Here is a 5360-nt window from a genome sequence, read left to right on the forward strand (position 1 = left end):
GGAGGGCATTATGCTGAGTGAAATAAGTCAATACAAAAAGACAAATACTGTATGAGACCACTATTATAAAGTAACAACAAAAGGTTTACACACAGAAAAAAAGAAAAAAACATTCCTTAATGGTTACCAAGAATGGAAAGGGGAGGGAGGGAAAACGACCAAATAGAAGATGCGTGTTAATATTGGTGAAGGGAAAGGCAATACACAATATGGGAGAAGTCAGCACAACATGACCAAGGCAAGAGAGGACACTGAGAGGAATGCAAGAATAAACGGCAACTATGGTAATTACTGGAAACCCTGGTGGTGTAGTGGTTAAGTGCTACGGCTGCTAACCAAAGGGTCGGCAGTTAGAATCCACCAAGTGCTCCTTAGAAACTCTATGGGGCAATTCTACTCTGTCCTATAGGGTCGCTATGAGTCTGAATTGACTCGACGGCACTGGGTATGGTAATTACTATAGCATAGACAATTCTGCAACAATAGTATTAACAAACAATAATTTATGATGGATACATAGGTAGATAGATATGCCAAGAGGTGTGGGAGAGTGTAAGGGAGCACGCCCATCGACAGATACAGGTTTGGTGGTGAATATTTCTACATACATGACTATAGGTCCTACTCATATATTAATATAGATAACAGAGCACACAAGGGGCACAGTCAGAGAAACCTCTTAAACATAACCAAATACCTCACAGAATGAAGTTCCTAAGCTCAAAGGCAAAGGACTATAGATTTGGGGGACATCTACATCAATTGACACAACATAGTTCATAAAGACAGTGTCCTGCATCCTACTTTGGTGAGTAGCATCTGGAGTCTTAAAAGCTTGTGAGTGGCCATCTAAAATACAATTATTGATCTCTTCCCATCCAGAGCAAAAGAGAGTGAAGAAAACCAAAGACTCAAGGGAGCAATTAGTCCAAAGGGCTAATGGACTACATGAACCGCGGCCTACAAGACTCCAAGACCAGAAGAACTAGATGGTTCTCAGCTACCACTATCTGCTGCTCTGACTGGGATCACACTAGAGGGTCCCGGAAAGGGTGGGAGAAAAATGTAGAACAAAAAATAAAATTCACAAAAAGACCAGACTTACTGGTCTGACAGAGACTAGAGGAACTCCCAAGACTATGGCCATAAGATACCATTCTGTCCTGGAACTGAAGCCATTCCCGGAGACCACCTTCTACCCAAATAGACAAGCCCATAAAATAATAACACCCGAGAGGAACATAGTCCTTAGAACAATCAATTATATTAGATCAAAAGGGCAATATTTGCCCAAAGCAAATATGAGAAGGCAGGAAGAGGCAGAAAATCAGGACAGAAGGAAACAGGGAACCCAGGGTGGAAATGGGGAGAGTGCTGACACGTTGTAGGGAATGAAACCAAGGCCATGAGACACTTTATGTACAAACATAATGGGAATCAATTTGCTCTATAAACTTTTACCTAACGCACTATAAATAAAGATGTTTCTTCATAACAAAGAGAAGTGACGTAAAGAGGCCTGAAACATAGGTTACCATAATATGTTCAATGTGGGGTTTTGTGCTGACCTCATAGAAGTAGATTTATTCCATGTATACTTGGGTACATCGCACAACTCAGTGGGTGCTGTGCCATGTATATTTCTCACTCCTCCTATGGTCAACAGGTAGATAACTGATGGCCACATAGATTATTCCGTGTGCATGGGGAATGTTGCACAAGTCAAGGCGTTCCAGTCAAATCCTAGTACATGCCATGGAATCTTTCTGGAATTCTCATACACTCAATGTGGATGAAAGTGATAGCCATAAGAATGTATACTTACAGCATGTATACAATTCACAATACACAATTCAGTGGGTGCCGTTCCTATTCTATCCTATGCTTGGTATCATTCTAGACTCCTCATATGCGCAATGTAAGTGTTAGCCGCATGAAAGTAGCTTCTTTCGTGTACAGTTAAGTTCGCTGCACAATTTGAAGAGTGCCACTCATATCACAGTCTATGGTATTGAGCTTTCTGGAATCCTCATATGCTCAATTTGAAGAGAAATCATATCCACTTATTCCATATAGGTTAGTACACTGTACACTCACAAATTGCCATTCACATCATAGCTATACTAAGGAATTTTCTGAATTTTTCATAGGCTTAATGTAAAAGTAAGTGATCAACATTCAAAAGTCAACTTATTTCATGTATTATTGTGTGCACTTCATATTCAAGGGGTGCCATTCACATCCTAGACTCATGAATCATTCTGGACTCAATATGATCAATGTGGTGGTTCATGGAGGGCACAGGAAAATAAATGGTATTCGATGTACTGTGTGTTCACTGTACATCTTAATGAGTGTCATTTACATCACACTTCTCAACTTGGATCTTTCAGAACACTTCATACGTTCAATGTGGAGGTAAGTGAGATCTGCGTGGAAGTATATTTACTCCATTTACGGTTGTATACACTGCAAAACTCAAGGGCCTCCATTTACCTCACTCTATATTGAATCTGTATGCTGAGCAAATAATCCGAGAAGCTGGACTATATGAAGAAGAATGGGGCATCAGGATTGGAGAAAGACTCATTAACAACCTGCGTTACGCAGATAACACAATTTTGCTTGTTGAAAGTTAAGAGGACTTGAAGCACCTACTGATGAAGATCAAAGACTATACAGCCTTCCGTATGGATTATACCTCAACATAAAGAAAACAAAAATCCTCACAACTGGACCAATAAGCAACATCATGATAAATGGAGAAAAGATTGAAGGTGTCAAGGATTTTATTTTACTTGGATCCACAATCAACACCCATGGAAGCAGCAGTCAAAAAACCAAAAGACGCATTGCATTGGGCAAATCTACTGCAAAAGACCTCTTTAAAGTGTTGAAAAGCAAGGATGTCACCTTGAGGACTAAGGTGTGCCTGACCCAAGCTATGGTGTTTTCAATCACCTCATACGCATGCAAAAGCTGGACAATGAATAAGGAAAACCAAAGAATTGACACCTTTGAATTGTGGTGTTGGAGAATAATATTGAATATAGCATGGACTGCTAAAAGCACGAACAAATCTGTCTTGAAAGAAGTGCTGCCAGAATGCTCCTTAGAAGCAAGGATGGTAAGAGTATGTCTCACACACTTTGGACACGTTATCAGGAGGGAGCAGTTCCTGGGGAAAGACATCAAGCTTGGTAAAGCATAGGGTCAGTGAAAAAGAGGAAGACTCTCAATGAGATGGACTGACACAGTGGATGCAACAATGGGCTCAAGCATAACGACGATTGTGAGGATGGTGCAGGACCGGGCAGTGTTTCGTTCTCTTGTGCATGGGGTCACTATGAGTCGGAACCAACTTGACGGCACCTAACAACAACAACATACCATGGATATTTCTATATTCCTCATATGTTTGTGGTTGAGGGAAATGAAAACCTCCTTAAAGTATACTTATTCCATGTACAGTTGCATATAATGCGTAAGTGGTGCCATTCACATCCTAGTCTATGTCATGGATATTTCTGGACTCTTCACATGGTCAATTTGAAACTAAATTGTGGGCTTCTGAAAGTAGGTTTATTCCATGGAAAATTGAGTGCACTGCACACATAAGTGGTGAAATTCACATTTCAGTCTATGCCATGGATCTTCCTGTACTCTGCTTATGCTCAATGTGGAAGTAAGTGGTAGCAAAATGAAGGTAGGTTTATTCCATTGTATTTGGGTACAACTGCAAAAGTTAGGGGATGAGAGTGACATCTTTTTCTATGCTATGTATCTTTCTGGACCCCTCAAATTATCAATATAGAGGTAAGTTAGGGGTACATGAAAGTGGACTTATTCCACATACAGTTGGGTGCACTGCAGAACTGAAGTAGTATCCTTCACATCACAGTGTATATCATGTATTTTTCTGTACTCTTCTTAAGTTCAATGTGGAAGTAAGTGATCAAACCAAAAAACCAAACCCACTGCCGTCAAGTCGATTCCGACTCATAGTGACCCTATAGGACAGAGTAGAACTGCCCTGTAGAGTTTCCAAGAAGTGCCTGGCGAATTCAAACTGCTGACCTTTTTGGTAAGCAGCCATAGCACTTAACCACTACGCCACCAGGGTTTCCAAGTAAGTGATAAACATGAAATTAGACTTCTTCCATTTATGGTTGGGTACACTGCACACCTAAAGGAGTCTATACCATGGATGTTTCTGGATTCCCATAATGGTCGATATGGAGCAAGTGATGGCCATATAATGGAAGATTTATTCCACTTACTGTTTATTGCACTGCATACTCAAAAGGTGCCATACACATCACAATTTACACCATGGACCTCTCTGGGCTCAGCACATGTTCAATGTGGAGAAAAGTAATGGCCATACTTATTCTGTGTATGGTTGGTTACACTTCACAAATTAAGGAGTAACTATCACATTCTTCTAGGCTATGTCATAGATCTTTTTTTAATGTCTCATATGCTCACTATGGAGATAAGTGATGGTCACATGTGTGTAGACTAATCCATGCATGACCGGGTGTACTGTGTACTCAAGGTATGAAATTCACATCAGGATGCCAGGGTCTTTCTTGACTCCTCATAATCTCAATAAGGCAAGCTATGATCATATGAAATTAGACTTATTCCCTTTAGCTCCATGAATTGTACAACTCAGTAGATGCCGTTCATACCACAATCTATGCAATGAATCTTTCTCAATTCCTTATATGCTCAATGTGGAAATAAATGATTGCCACATAAAAGTATACTTGCAGCATTTATAGATTTGTGTCCTGCACATTTCACGGGGTGCTACGCACATCCCAGTCTATTCTCTGGATCTTTCAGGGCTCCTCATATGCTCAGTGTGGAGGTTAATGATGGCCATATGAAATTAGATTTACTGCAGATACAGTTGCGTGCACTGCACAACTCAAGTGGTGCTACTTACATCGCAGCCTATGTCATGGATCTGTCCGAAGTCCTCATATACTCAATGTGGTAGAAAGTGATAAACACTTAAAAGTAGACGTATTCCTTGTACTGATAGGTGTAGTGAACAACTCATGGACAGCATTTACACGACAGTCTACATCATGGAAGAAGCCCTGGTGGAGCAACGATTAAGTGCTCGGCTACTAACTGAAAGTTCGTCAGTTCGAACCCACTAGCAGCTCCCTGGGAGAAAGACCTTGTTATCTGTTCCTGTAAAGATTACAGCCTAGGAAATCTGATGGGGCAGTTCTACTCTGTACTATAGGATTGCTATGAGTTGGAATCGACCCGATGGCACACAACAACAACATCAACCATATCATGGAGCTTCTGGGATACCTCATATGTTTAATGCAGAGGTA

Source organism: Loxodonta africana, chromosome X (genome assembly GCF_030014295.1).
Source record: "Loxodonta africana isolate mLoxAfr1 chromosome X, mLoxAfr1.hap2, whole genome shotgun sequence".
Lineage (NCBI taxonomy): Eukaryota > Metazoa > Chordata > Mammalia > Proboscidea > Elephantidae > Loxodonta > Loxodonta africana.